Source organism: Stegodyphus dumicola, chromosome X1 (assembly GCF_044657685.1).
Source record: "Stegodyphus dumicola isolate Sdum_Otavi_A_Nest chromosome X1, ASM4465768v1".
NCBI classification, from domain to species: domain Eukaryota; kingdom Metazoa; phylum Arthropoda; class Arachnida; order Araneae; family Eresidae; genus Stegodyphus; species Stegodyphus dumicola.
The window spans coordinates 189,934,786-189,951,364 of NC_140780.1; the positions used below are offsets into that span (position 1 = coordinate 189,934,786).

The window sequence follows — 16,579 nt, forward strand, 5'->3', positions numbered from 1 at the left end:
GATAAAAGTAATCTCTTGGTTATTTTCATTTCATATGCCAATGGCTCTAGTTCAAGATTATCCTTGAAACGGAAGTTTCTACAGAATGCTTGTCAACATTTTTACAAGTAACTTTGCTTTCAACCACGCTAATTAAAACAGCCTCTAGAATGATTAACTTTGCGTGCTGTATTAAGTGAACTTATCCGTTAATATTAAAATCTCCAGTTATTTGTATACATAGCGTGAGCGTTTCACCTTTTCATTGCTGCTCTGGAGGGTAGTTTTTAAACGTGCGATAATGATGCATTCAACAAATAAGGGCTAGAAGAAACTCCAAATACAGCTCAACAATATCTATACATTTTTTGTCCTCCATTACATCGGAAAAAAAGTACCAAAAAAGCTTTTTCAGTGTCAGTACTTATTCCGATTGGATACATTTTAAGACGATCAAGAAAGTCGGTTATCATTTCTATGAGATTAATTTGTTTGAAAAAAAATTTCTTAGAGAAACATGATTTCCCATTCTGAGAGTTAGAAGCTTCAAAAATCAGACGAATTTTTAGTATCTAATTTAATCATGGGCCTGTGAAGCAAATAGTGACATTCGTTATTCATTTCAGTTTCCGGTAATCGTTCAATGATACTCATTTTTTCCCATTCCTGGAATACCTTTTGATAATCATAGGAAAGTTTATCTCATATTTTAACCTAATAATCACTTTTTCATGCCTGTTCCAGGTAAATATATATTATCAGATAAACATGTAGAAACGCGTTTCCATGGCAAATCTATTTCGTATCCCCAGCGGGAAGAATTTTCATTTTTTTTTTCAAAATCATTTAACCTATCTTCTTCCTTAACAGTTTGGGATAAATCAGCTTTACTAAAATTTTAAACATGCATGGGCAAAGCAGTTAAAGGTGAGAATCCGTTCCGCCGAGAGTATCAATTCATGCTAATGACACCATGTCTTCACCTTGAACATCTTGACAAAAAACAAGAAAAAAAAAACCTATCAGATATTCTAAATTATGGGGATTCTTGGAATCACTTGTAATTTCTCCTTTTTTCCCATGCAGGCAGAACTTTCTCCTGGAGGTAGCTTTCCACTTTCCCCAAACGTTTTTTGCGTTTTTCCTAAGCTATCCAAAAGCCCTCAATTCAGCTTCCAGTTTGTCATATATAAAGGTGCCAAATCGGCCTTGGTTCGTCTAGTCGTAGAGTCATTAGGTTAGTTTGAAGCAGGAGATGCAAAACATTTGCAGTGACCTCGTCGAGACCCTACTCCTGGCATGCTGGAAGGAGGGATCAAATAATGTAACCCTTTTAAAGGGCGACTGGGGATTACGCGACCCACTCGCCAAATCCTGGTAGTAACGAATTATTGTCAATCATCTTTTAGTTCGAACGCCATTTGTAGAGTCATTTTAGAATTTTTTGAAGTCAGGAAACTGAAGAAATCCACAATGTCCTCTCTGGTACTTGAACCTGGACCTCTCGAATACGCGCGCCGAATGTGCTATCGTTACACCACGAAAGCATGCGGAAAAAAAAAGAAAATAAGTGATAGTCACGCCGATCTTCAAAACTATACCTAATAAATCATGAACGTAAATGTGGATCAACAAATTATGTCTTCCAAATGATTCTTTTGGCTATTCTATGACCTTTGTGTAATTCTCCGCTGTTAATGGTAAACTCTTGAATGAGACACTCAGCTTTCGATTTTTGCTTCATAGACAGCACTAGATATTGCATCTTCGTGAATCTCTGGAAAAGGCTCCAGAAGGACAAGTAATCCTTTGGGTCATCTGAAAATTTCTTCAGCTCAGTTTTCGGCAATTTAAATTTCCTTTCTTTATTCTTAGCTGCAGAAGCTTCTTGCAGTCGCTTTTCTAGTTTAGCGCAAATTTCTAATTACTTGTCTCTATAGGTTTCAGTTTCTTCAAAATTACCGGAGTACATATGCAATCTTTAATAAACTTTCAGAAATTAATGATTGATAGCCTTCAAGTCTCTGAAATTATCAATAAGTTGCAGCTTTAAAATAGAAGCTTCATTTATATCTATAGCTTCCTTAACCAGCTAATTTTTAGTTTTCTTCCGACTGAGAAGGATCGACGTTTTGAGTCCCCTACGTTATACTTTTAACACATTCATATCAACCTCCAGGGAATAATTCAAACTTCGAAGGTTTAGATTCAAAAACACCCGTCCGGCCGAGAGTGTAATGCTGATATGTTAAGAGTGAAAAGCCGAAATTTAATCCATGGGTTCACATTTACATGATGCATGGTGTTTTGCAAAATCTAGGCAGACAAAAGTCATTCCAAAAAACACAAAGACACTTTATTGAAGCATATGAAACACATACAAAGACAGAAAGAACAACCAATGTTCTTTGCCGTTCCAAACAAAAGATTAATCTGATTCTCATACATTCTAGAGGCTGATGCCACTCGACTCCTTCAATTCACTTCAGTTCGCAACAAGTCAAATGATATATTTTTCTTTTTCTTTTTCGCAACTCGCAGATTAAGAGAGATGGTAAAATAAAATCGTGCATTTAATGTTCAGTACTAGAGATTTAACTCCCGTTATAAGAGAGACTCAAAAATCGAAGTCATGTTACATTTTTGCTCTGAATTACAACTTAAATTAGAAAATTCGATGACTTGACCGGAAAGGAGTTTTATCTCCAGGGATTAATCAAGTTCAGCAGCTTATAATCCACTTCGAATTACTTCAAAACCTACAGAGTGTCTAAACACTCATCAAATTATATCAGCCAGATGGGAGTCAGTGATTACTTAATCAGTCATCTTGACGTTGTTTTCTGAACTATATTCGTCAGCATGTTAATTTGCGTACTCTCATATTTTCCAAGAAACGTTGCATATGGAGTGTAGAAAAAATTGAACATAAATATGATTAGCAAAAGTAAATTAATTCTACCCACTTTACTGCTTTTCTAAATTGCTTTTTAAAGTATTATTATAGTTTATTTAGAAAATCAATAAATTTGCTTAAACTTATCTAAACAGAGGATTTTTCACTTAAAGAACACTATATCAAAGGCACAAATTTATTATGAAAGTAACCTTTTTCTAGAGATACGGAGTTAGTCATAGAAGGCAAAAAACAAATAGTGCACTTTAAGACGAATATTAACTAGAAAAAAATGGCCTTAGATTTGCTCAACATGCGAATAGTAGAGCTGGCAATCCCGGAGAGGAAATTTATGCAACAACACGCACAATTCATAAAACATCAATTTTATAACATGAAAACCGTCTAACAAGTCTTTCTTGTTTTTGGTTGCGCTCTACCGATAAACCTAGTAATTCTGAAATAAACAGTAAATATTAATTTCTTCTAGCTGTAAAGAACTGCTTTTACTTCATTTTCTTAGTCCTAGAATTATTCGTTTAAAAATGTGATTGATCATTTTTGGTGCAGCCAAACTGTAAACAAATTAGAGAGGCGTAGGGAAATACTTATTAGAGTTTGTTTAACTAATTCAAACTACGGTAGTGTACTAAACCGTTTAGTTAGGTATTCATTTAAAATGAAAAATGAAGATAATTCTTTTAAAATTTTTCTTTTAGATTAAAAATTTTTTTCTGTAAAGTATAAAGTAGAAAATACGAAATTTGTTAAAACAAACAACACTTTTTGAAAAAAAAAAAAAAAAGCTGTTCAGATTAAATACTGGTACGTTCCAAAAGTTTCCTTTGAAGTCTGATGGAAAACACGATATATTAATTTTGAAAAGAACTCTTCATTTCCTAATCCCTATGAACCGGAATTTAATGATTAGTTAAAATTACAAAAACGCCTGTGAATTCAGGGTTCGCTGATTGTTTTTTTCATCTATCATGCATGCTTCAAATCTGTTATGAATACGCAAACAAACAATCTTCGAAGACTAAATAATATTCGGGAATGAAGAAAAATAGTATGAAGATATTGAATTTAAAATATAATAAGCTTGTGGCATTCCCTATGGAATGTATATGTGTATATTAGATAGTAAAAAAAATATGAATTTTAATCAGCGCAAAGATTGAAAGTTTTTTAACACGATGTAAGTAAACTACTAAACTATAAGCAAAAATGAAATAAATATTGAAATAAAAAGGAAATTGAATCACAAAGAAATTATTAAATTAAGTAGATAGTTTTTTGGTCTTTTTCAAGGAGAATCTAAGAGAATAAACAACGGAGCAATTCATTGAATTGTATCTAGATGAACATGAACAGCTAAACTGAAATTGTAGGTAATTGTTTTTTAGTTCTATGAATGAAACATTTAAAATTTTTAAGCTGAAACAAAAATAGAAATTTTGAAACATAATTAAAACAAAAAGTTATAGAGACATTAGCTTATTTCGGAGCAGTAGACGTGAAAAATGAACAATGCCTTCGCCGGGACTCGAACTACGGACCTCTCGAATACGCGCCGAGTGTGCTGGCCATTACACCACGAAGGCATTCTAAAAAGGCGGAAGAAATACCTTATAAAGTATTTGAAAAATTTTTGAATTATTAATCCAAAGGGGTAATTTGCCCAGGAGGACTATTAATTTCGTTTTGGTATTTTGCGTCGATTCATTACAAGCATTGTTTCACTTTTCAAATTGTTGCCACTAAATATTATCGCTCTGTATTATATTTAAAGAAATTAAATAATGAGGAATCTGCATAAATGTTATGTACGTTTCTCGCATTGTGATAAAACAACGGTACCTATAGTCATCAAATTTTGAATAACGTAATCCTCCTGCGAATATGGGCATATGGAAGGCGAAATTTGAAATTTGGAATTTTTTTTATTATCGATTTCGTATTTTGTAAAACTTTAACGAATTTTTGATTAACAATCTCATGGATTTCAAAGCGAGCAATGGCAACGCTGTACAGAAAAATACATTTTTTATCTCCAGCTCGCGAGACTGTGTATCAAGAATTCTAAGGGATATGCTCATTTTAAAATTATTTTGTGATATTGCTATTGAACTGAATTTTATGGTTTGAGTGCGAAGAACCTGATATTGAATAAATAAAGGTAACACATAAAATGTAAAAAAACGCCCCTTTGGACGCAATTTAAAATCTGAAACATTTCAAATTTTTTAAAATTAAATTGATTCATTAAGACATAACTTGTTCCGATATTACTCATAAGAAAATACGTCTTTTCATTTTAGAAGTTAGAAAAATACAAATAATTTGAGTAATTACTCGAAAGAATGCAAGATTCAGTTCAATTAAAAGAAGATTAATATAAAAGTTGATACTTGAAAATTCAAAAGAGCAAACAAATGTTTAGTGCCGTTGTAAGTAATTTTTACAAAATGGTGCATGTTTACCAACAGGGGAAATTCAATGTAAAAGCTTTTATTTCAGGATAATTAAAGAGAATGAAAAGTATTAATGCAATCTGAATGATGCATAAAAATCTGAAATTTATGTGGCTTCTTGCCATATAACAATCTATGACATATAAATATTTTCTGCTTTGAATACTCTAACTCTCAAAATTGAAAAAAAAAGTATTTACAATTTCAGTTCAGTAGTTCATCAAGCTATAACTCAGAATCCACAGCTTTGTTCATAATTGTCTTGTTGCTCCTTGAAAAGAGCAAAAGATTATCAGATTTACTGAATGTTTTGTTTAGGATTTAATTTGGTTTCCGTTTTAAGGATAGATTTCCCTTTTTTTTTGCTTTCTTCATGTAGTAGAGTCATTAAGATTTTTGAAGCAGGAGACGTGAAAAACGTGCACTGCCCTCCCCGGGACTCGAGGTTCTACCTCTCTAATACGCTCCGACTGTGCTACCGTTACATTACTAAGGCATGCTGGAAGGAGGGAGAAAATAGCTTTTATACTTGTACTTCCCCTTTTAAAGGGCGATTGGGGATTAGGGAACCCAGTCGCCAAATGCTGCTGGTGAAGAATCATCATCCACCACCATATAAACTTATACTTTTTGATAACCCTTTTGTTTTAGTTTCTGCGTTCTGTTGATATTTTCTATTATTTGGAATAATGCATTAGAGATTTAGCACAGTTGAAACCGTTAAACTGTTGAAACTGTTTTGACGCATTTAAATGATTTTAGAGCTAATTGTGAAAAGTATTTTTTTGTAATTCACAACGCTTTGTAGAACCAGAAAAATAATGTAAAGTTCTTGCAAAATAGAAAAAAATTATTGTTGTTTCTGTAGACGCTGCACCTGGTTAACGCAGAACACCCAACACATAAAACAAAAATACTGTTAAAATCATCAGATCAAAATTCCCAATATTATTCTATTGCTTTTTTTTAAGTTCATCAAATCCTTTGCAAAATTGCTCTTTGCTTTGGCAATAAAATTCCTTTATGCTGCCATGTTTTTCCCGAACATGTCACAATAATACGCAGTCTTCGACAAAATGTGTTGCATTGCCTTCAGCACTACAAAATATTTTGCAAATTAAATATTTTCAATTATTCCGGGAAGTGCCCTGACTGGTAAATATTTGATTGTAATAAATATCACATATCATTTGCAAGGCCAATAATCTAATTATTGACAAAATTCTTTTTAGAACTCTTCTCTAATACTGAATTTACATATCCATAATTCGTTGATATTCAGCATCAATAGGTTTTTTTTCCTGCTTTAACTGAATGTCCAATTCTTTCCATGCTCTAAAAGCATATATATTTATGATTTACAGGACTGTTATAAGATTTCCTCAGCCAGATTAGCACTTTCTGGGCCAGTCAGTAATAACAAAGGAATTGTGACATAATATACAATAAAAGCAAAAAACGGCATCATTTGTAACACAGTAAATCAACCACCTTCTTTCAATGACAGCACCAATGCTCAAAACTTTCAACTAAAGCAAAGGCGAAAAATCTGCGCTTTCCTTTATTAATAAGAAATCTGGATTTTATAATTCAATATGAATCCCTCTCATCCAGGTATTTGACGGGTTTCATATGACATGCAGAAAGCATTCCATAATACAGTGTCAGAAGGTTTGTTTTAGTTTATTATGGCACTAGAGCTATCTGCCTAAGGGAAGGGATGCCTTCGTGGAGGACTTTCTAAAGGAAACTGGCTCGTATACACGTCACACATGAGGACAACCCCGAAAACGCCCATGCAGCCTCGCCTGGATTCGAACCCAGGTCGAAATTACCATTGTTCACTGCTACCCGGCTCTTGATGGTGTTATTTGGTGGCTTTTTTAATAACTTCTTCTGGAAGTAATAGAAAAGGCACAGAGTTTGCATTTGCCAAATACAAAGCAGTCACTGCTGATGCGGATGTGAACGGCTCATCTAAAGAGGAATTTTGTATTAAGAATTCTTTTTCGTAACGTAACTTAGCTTTCTTCCTTGTTTCTCTTTCTTTAAGCATTTTTTATATCGTCTTCCAGACAATTTATTTTCCTTTTTTGTTCTATATTGTAATAAAAATATTAAATAAAAGTTTCATAGTTTTTTTTAATTCGAGCCCTTATTTTCATAATATAATCCTTTTCGATGATTAACTAGAATTGCCGTAAAAACAATAGTTCTCTTGCCTGATCTACTTTTTAAAACCGAAAAATGAATTAGTTTAAATGCCAAAGTATTATATTTATACAGATATGATATATATCTAATTCACTGATTTAAACACAACCATTTGCTCCTTCTATAGACAAACTATCATTAAAATTAAATATTGTCAAACTCTAAGCAGAACTATCATCACGTTACACTTGCAACTGTCTCTTGTGATAATTGCAGCCTCCGCTTTTCGGAGCCTTCGTGTAGTATATTGCAAACAAAAATAAGAACTTCACACTGCCATATCAAAACTCTTTCGGTAAGCACTCGCCAGTGATGTACCTTTACTTGAAACAGACATCAAAGGTACCAAAGGCCATCAGCGTTAAACGGTTGCCGAACGTTGGTAGTTCGGTACAAAGTCGAATCCTGGCAAAAGGGCTGGCTGCATGGGTCTTTTCGTGGTTTTCCACATGCGTAACATGGGTATGAGCAAGTCAGTTTCTCTTTAGGTTTGGTTTATTTGATTATAGCAAAGCAGTCGAGGACTAACTTCCTAAAGAGAAGGATGCTTTCGTGGAGGATTTTCTAAGGAAAACTGGCTCGTATACATGTTACACATGGGGAAAACTACGAAAACGCTCATACAGCCAGCCCGTTCTCCGGGATTCAAACCACGGACCGAGCTTCTAGTGTTCAGCGACTTTACCGCTCGGCCGCTGGTAGACCCTAATTTCCTTTAAAGTCTTTCACGAGGTATTTCTTCTTTTTGCGAATACCACTGTGTGCGACGCCGTAAAAAAGACTAAAATGCGGGGTACCGAAAACGCTTAGACAAAAGCGTGTCACAAATCATTCACATCAGTGTCGAAATAACATAGACTAATATAGAAAAGTATTGCGGAAAGATTTTTAATAATTGGATAGTTTGAACAATATTTTGATTTCACTGCTTATGCCATTCCCTTACAGTGTCGCCTGATGCGGCCACTTCTATGTATTCTTAGCACTACACGGCCCTGGCTGTTTGTATGTTCCTGTCAGAATATCGTTGAAGTATTCAGCAAATCTAAATAAAAAAATGTCCGATTAACAATTATACGTTTAAAATATTATGAGAAACGCAATAATTATGAATGATTAATTACTCATCTAAATGCCTCATCTGACGAAATCTTTGCAGAAGAGCCTAGCTTCGTAAATCTCAGGTTTTTTCCATGTGCTATAGCAGTTATTCATGCCTAATTAAATATCAGAATTATATATTCATAAACAGAATATCTGATATGCAGAATTTCAGTGATGTCACCAGAAAATCTGAGAAATATCCCCAAACTATGGAAGAAACGTAAACTGTTTGCAGATATTTTTATTGAAATATTAATTCTTTTATATCAAAAATTCATTTGTGCAGATAATAATCAATAATGTGCAGATATAAAGTCAAGATTTTCTCACATTGGTAATATGCTCCGGATTCGGTACCAGAGGACTGAATGAACTCGATGTGGATCGTTTTCGTGTTACTTTGCTGAACATAACTATGAATTAATTCCCTATGAAAGTTCTCGACGAAAGCATCTCTCTTAAGTCAGATAGCCTTTAAATGCTCTTCCAACTGGTGGGTGAAAGGATGAAGCCATCGACTTATAGTGCATTCACCTTTCATTCCAAAAGTTTGAATAGGATAGCTGCATCAAGATTTCCTTATATGAAAGGTTAATATGGTCCCTTTCCTTTTCCATGAAAAATGAAGGCATCCCTCACAATATGTTGACAAGTCTTACGGTTCGCGATTAATTAATAATCCAGTACAATCCTCGATTTGTTTGACATGATTTGACTCAAATTCTTTGACATGACGTTTAATGAGACACTTTCTTTCGCAGAAACAGTAGAAATTTTACAAATGCTAAATATCTCTCTAATCTATATAGCTTATATAAGCCCCTTTCATTAAATGTAAAATAAATTTAAGATCAATTCAGTAACAAGATCGGCTCTAACAATAACTTGTGCTTAATTTATTTATTCTTTTGTCTAAAAATCAAGTTTTTAAACATTTGCATATAATGTTTCAAGTAAAATTTTTTGATTTTAAGGTAAATAAGATTACACGGAAGAACTCTTTTTCTTAAAATTAAAATAAACAACATCACCTAAAAGATTTCTTTTCTGTTCCGCCCACAAAAGCTGTTTCAGACAATGCTCTCAGAGCAGAAACAGTCGAGTCTTTGTTACGTAATCCCAAGAATGCTAAGAATGTTATCTGCAACAGTTGGGAACATTTTGCTTCAAACTTTCCAAGGCTAAAAAGTTTTCGTTGGCGCCTCATTAGGTTTGGCGACACTTTTGGCGTGTAACACGACGCGCATGCTCTCGACTGTTTCTAAATCTTGGAGGAACAGCTGTAACCTCGAATCTCTGTGATGGAATCCAAACTCATGTGGAGTCTGAGACAATACGGACGTTGTAGCGAACAGAGGCGCGCGGGAACCGACACTTCGCGTGATTTAAAAGTTACGTTTTTGCGAAGTGTTTATTGCTGAAGAAATTAATAACAAACTTTAAAACTCGCACGAGAAAGAACATTAGTGCAATTTCCTAGCGGAATGATGTATAGTAAATATTAGTTATATTAATATTTTAAGGAAGCGTTTAGTCTAAAAGGTTAGTGTTCTTATTTGCTTCTTGCATGCTTGATGCTTATACGAAAAAAGATTTCTGCCCTCGAAAATAACTACTTCCTATATTTACAACTGACATCTGATCAGTCGTTTCTTCTAAGATTTTGGACATAATACTAATCCGTTCTTTTAAAGAAATTTTATTTTCGATTACACGCTGATTTAATTTTTTTGTCGCTTATGAAGCACTTAATAAACATATAAAAATTTTACTAAAAGCTTCAATTTTATCTCAATACATTTTGTTTGTATGTTACTGGACCAGATTGAAAAATAACAGTGTATATGTGAAGTTTAAACGCGAGAAAGAAAATACACAGAATTATATTTATGCTCTACCACTTATATGATAGAAGAAAAATAGTTCATCTTCCGAATCCAAAACTTATCGCAAGATCTGAAAAACACTGAGAAAAGTACTTGTGTAACAGTGTTTAGCGAACTACTTAAGTTTTGATGAACAATATCTCCGTTTGATACTGTTTGTATAAGAAACTAATTAGTGATTTTGGGAAACGAATTTATATACTTTCATACCATTTTGAATGCAGTATTTAGCTTAAGACTAGAAATTGCGACAAATTTGCTTCGGAAGTATATGTTACATTTTAAAACGAGGCAACCATCTCAGTAAAGAAATATTAAGCCAATCATTAAAAAAGGGACATTTATCAGTTTATTGACGAACTGTATTACCACATCTCATCTCTATGGGAAGGATAAAAGTTTCGATGGATGACGACAGAAAGTAGTAAGTACTTTGTTTTTCATTTCTGCTTAAATCATATTTTGTAGTTGCTTAAATTCATGAACTACCCCTTGGAAAGAATAGTAAACTTTAACTTTTGTAAAATATTTCCACTTATTGCTTATTTTATTAAATACATTTTTTATCTGCGTATTTAACAGTACCGCTGCTGTTAAAATTCAATTTCAGAATTTTATTTTTGTTAATTAAAATTTCTCAGAAAGAGGTGTTAAGTATATTAGGAACAACACATGAAAAATTTCAGTTAGAAAAAACAGTTTCATAGTGTTCAAAGGCTCAAGATTTTAAAACTCGACTCAAATTATGACGCTCTTTTTCTTACTTTAAACAGATGACGAATAAATTAATGATAAAAATTCGTTAGTGAGTAACCACTATTCCTTAACTCCAAATAAATGTTTGGAGAAATAAAATGCATGATCAGAACGGAGATTTCTGGAGAATGTTTAACAGATAATAAATGAATCTTAGCATTAGCTTAAGAAGAGTTGATTTTATGGTGCAACATGCACCATAAAATCATGATATGAATAATAAATGACTAATAAAAATATGATATGAATAATAAATGACTAATAAAATCACCATAAAATGACTGATAAATATTTATTGTAAAGCATTAAAAACTTGAAAAACGGAGATTTTTACTTTCTATTTTATTGAAAGTTGAGAAAATATTATTTTGTTATTTTACTCCCTTCTTTGCATATACCATCACCCCTCCAAACACACACACAAATAATACTTTAACCTAAATTAAGTTTCCCGGAACAGTTTAACCATCAAACAGCTATTTAACAAATCGTGCAAGGATCTGAAGGTTTGGATAGCTCTTGACACTATTATCAGCTTAAAGTACTTCACATTTCTTAAAGTTAATGAGTTTCGGGCAATATTAACAATAAGTGAAAAATTTCTTTAGGGAAAGTAGCTTAAAAATAGGGATTTTAGATTTAAAACCTTGGCTCATCGTTTCCGATCTCATTTTTATTATTTATTTTAATTAAAAGTAATTCGTTCGAGTTGTTATTTACAATAACTAATTAACTACAGAGATTAATTTTATATTTATTCAAGCAAAGTCTGCAATAATTATTTTACGGTACGCAATTTAACACTTCCAGTTTACTGGTAAATTAACTCATGGTACTACTCAAATTGATGAAGAAATATGGTTGTTAAGTATTTTTATGGGCCTGAGGAATCATGATACATTGCTGTCTTACTGAAGAAAGTGAAATGTTTTGTCTTTACAGCCCAGTAACTATTTTTGATTGAACATAATGATGAGTGCTCAAGGTTTCGAAGTATACAATCATGATTTATTAATGTTAGAAATGCGTCAGGGAGCCATTTAAATATACATCTTGAAATGTATTATTCATAGACTTAATAAAGAGTTCATAATGAGGAGCCAGATTTGCATGTATGTGAACAATGAAACAGAAATATTAAAATTTCTGTAATATTAAAAACATTGTTATAAATGTAATAAAAGGCTAATATTATAAACTCTTTTTATGCCGAACCAAATGATGCTTATTTTCAGTTAGTAATTCTGAAAATGATGCTAATACATCTCTGTAAGCATTTATAACTTTTCAGTAAAGCGTAATTTACTGAAATAATGGTGTTATTAATAATGGTGTTAATGTATGAAAATAATTATTAATACCGTGAAACACGATTAACACATGTTCATGCGTTCGTGTGTGTTGAAAACATGTTGTTAATACTAGAAACCCTCAAATTAATTTGTTATGATTTTATATGCTTAAGTGTGTTAATATTTAACATACTTAAGAATTCTGAATGATGTAAAAATAAATTGTTATAAAATAAGACATTTAACATGCATAGTATATGAATTTGATATTTTGTGCTCTACTTCCATTATTTTTGGCAGATGAAAAAAAATTACACGAGCCAAAAATGACAAGATTGTAAATTTTATAGGAATGCATGATGCTTAGAAAAATCTTGATATTGTAAGCAATACGAAACTTGGATCATTAATATAAATATTTTACTCTCATTGGATCTCAGTGTAAGCTGTAGTGTGCTTCCCCACGTGTTTCTGGTTAAAGTTTTGTTAGCTTGGTTTGGTTATTTAATTATGGAAAAGCCTCAAGGGCTATCTGCCTAATGGGAGGGATGCCTTCGTGGAGGACTTTCTAAGCTTTCTGGTTAAAGAAACTGCGGCGTATGTGAGGAATGTTGTAAGATCTGATCGTTCTCTGTTTTGCCATTTTAAGTAAACCCTCACTGTTTTTATTTTATATTTTTTTACGTTTAATCTAGCATCTATTGCCAATATCATGCCAATATCAAATCTTCTTTGGTTATGCAAATGATTTTTTATTTATACTCCCAGACGTTTTCTGTCAGGCTGAAACAGAGTAAGGAAAGAGGAAAATGTAAGTTAGTAAAATATTTCACGAAGGTTTTACACAGCAGTGTGAAACTTATAATCAAATAATGTAGTTGCATAAACTAGATTATTTAGTGGTGTAAATTTAAAATTTTATCAAGGATTTCAGAAAAAAGGTTTAAAGAGAAATTTTCGAAGTGGAAAAAAACGATTTCCTTTCAGGATAACTAAAGCAGTCTATTAATATTGAGAATTAATGGCTCTAAGCTGTCATTGAAATTAACCATATCAGCTCTAAATTATAACTACCTATACTGTTTAAGCTCATTGACTGAATAACAGCTTATATGTAATATGAATTCGCTATTCACTGTGAAAAACACAAACAGTTGGACTGAAACATTACATGTGAGAAAACTACAACCTATTTTAGCAATATTATCTTTCGTTAAGTCATTTATTCTTTTTAAATATTGTTTCTACGCTCGCGCACATATCTATATATCTATATATTCTATACATCTATATAGTCTATTTATTTATTTATCTAACTGTACGGATTTTAGTTTGTTTTTAAAAGTCATTCAAAGCCAGTGTCAGTTGATAAAATTATCTAAGATACAAATAAAAAAATGCGTGACAAACTGAAGGAAGTTATAAAAAAATTGAAGGTGTGTAAAACATGAAGTAAAAACCGAGTATCTATCAATAGGCATATATATATATACGCATATGAAATCACTGCATTTTAAGTACTGTATTAGGTCACAGCTTGATATGCAAATAATTTATTAGTTAACACGGGGGGGGATACTTATTTCTCAGGTTTGCATAATTCTTATCGTAGTTGTTTCAAGTGAGGCAAACATTATATTTTTATCTCAAAACATTATGGGAAACAGCGTATTAAGCGGAAAAAATATAATGCATAGAAGGCAAAAATTTACCTTTTTTTTGGCCTTAAGAATATCACGTTCCGCTCTTCGTTTTATACGTAGAAATCGTATTCGTATATTCCTAATTGGTTAAAACACGTTCCTTTGTTTAATATTAAGAAAATGATATTTGTGCGCTTTTTGTTGAAATTTATGTAAAATATTACAATTTTAATTTTCTATCATAAAACTATTATGAAAACATCTTAAGCATTATTATTAACGATGGTGAAATCAGAATGGGATATATTTGCACGTAAATCACAATTTTTCGATAGCTAAATGTTTTTAATTGTAATTCAATTTTAAATATCTTATTACGTATCAGTTGGGATTAATTAGCATTTTCATTCCTTTTGATTTGATATGTCGACCGTTTGTCAGATTAATAACTTTAATCTTGCTTGCATCTACAAAATTTCCCTTTAGAAAGCTCTCCTCTTAGGCAGATACCTTTCATGTAATTTACTCTGTTCATTTATAGATAAACAAAATTCTTACAGACTTTGACTGTTTCGCCACCAAAATTATGAAAACTCAAACTTACGAAGAACGCGACTTAAAAATACAAATAAATTTGTTGAGTATATTAGCTTTTTGGGAGCATAAAAATTGAAGAATCAACTATATCCTCACCAGGGTTTGAACCAAGGTTCTTTCAGCTGCTAGCTGGACATACTAACCATTTACACTACAAGAGCACGCATAGAGGAAGACTGAAATTCCTTATAAATGTACAAACCAACCAATTAAAAACGTTGTTGTTGTTTTAGATTTATATAATTTTTTGCGTTTAACATTATAAAAATGTCAATAAATACAAATATGTTAAATAAGAACATACTGAAAATTTAAATCAAATTAAAAATATTTATAGCCTTCTTATCAAAAATTACTGTAGAATCTTAATGTGATAAAATATTAAAAATACTTTTCCACAGCCTGAAAGGCATCTAGGCTGTGAACTTCGCATCAATCCGTTCGAAACTGTTACATGCGTTTATATAAGGAAGGAATAAGGAACGCGAACACAGGCTGTTTAATTTAATGCTATCGCTTAATTCTGATTATATCTTGATATGCGTTTTTTGCTGTCCTAAACAAATTTAATGATACTCGCTAAGGATAACGATCCGCATCCAATTTGCCATTAATTCGTCTGCCGAAGACAGAGGAATCCATTACCTCAGGTCTGACTAGCGTTCTATCGGAATGATGTTTGCTTTATTCAGCTCCTAATGGCGCTATATTTTTCGTGTATTCCGAAGTGATTCCTGTATAATCCGTATCTTTCTGATACAATTACCCAAAATTTAAATCAATACATTTCATAGCGATATTCTAAAAAAGTACTTAAAACACCCCCGATAACGCATCTTTTGAAAGACAAACTACGCACTGGTATACTTGAAAAATCAGGTTTTTACTACCATATACTGTTATGTTAATGCCGAATCAAAGTGAATCTAACTTAATACATATGTGCACTGAATCAAAATACGTTTATGTTAATCAAAATTAACTACAGTATAAGAAAATTCTTAATTTTACAACTCTTTTTTTAAGATACAATACCCTATTTCATTAGAATCACTAGCCATTAGATTTATTAGCAGTATACAATAAACTATCCGAACTTCATTGAGAATAAAATCTTTTATAATGAATGTCAACGAAATGATATTTTCCGACTTTTAAATGCACATATTTGACCACGCAAACAAGGTTTAGCATGATGTATTTGATTATAGCAAAACACTCGCGGGCTAACTGCCTAAGCGGAGGGAGGCTTTCGTGGATCCTATACACGTTACAGATGGGGTAAACCACGAAAACGCCTATGTAGCCAGCCCGTTCTCAGGAATTTGAACCACGGACCGAACTACCAATGTTTAGCCACTTTACCGCTCGGCGGCTGATGAGCTCTGACCATATAAACAATAACTATATTTTAGTTTTAATAGAATGTAGCGGTTGTTCATGCTATAGTGATTGCTTAGCTTTATGATTATGCATCGAAAACAACAACTAAGAGTTAGTTTATGAGGTGTAAATTATTACCACTAGTGTATATTCAGCCTATCACTCGCATGCACAGTGACGAGTTTATGTATGTAACCTGAAAAAGGGGATCATTTGTGCTGTAATAAAATTTTAAATTTCCCAAACGTATGCTAAAATTCAAGTTTTACATGTCTTGAGAAGCTTTAATTTTATGACGCATTGGCTGCAGCTATGAAAATACCGATCGTTGTCGAGTGCACGATCGAGGATGCGC

The 16,579-nt window shown here is 32.4% G+C and overlaps 1 protein-coding gene across 2 annotated transcripts in view; it reads left to right on the forward strand.

Annotated features, from left to right (window-relative positions):
* The first annotated feature begins 9,967 nt into the window (after positions 1-9,967).
* LOC118181027 (delta-sarcoglycan-like) overlaps positions 9,968-16,579 on the forward strand; it is a 392,038-nt gene continuing 385,426 nt past the window's right edge. For both annotated transcript variants that reach the window (XM_035350101.2, XM_035350100.2), the window contains exon 1: positions 9,968-10,977. The gene's annotated coding sequence lies outside the window, so the exon portion shown is untranslated. The remainder of the gene's footprint in view (positions 10,978-16,579) is intronic.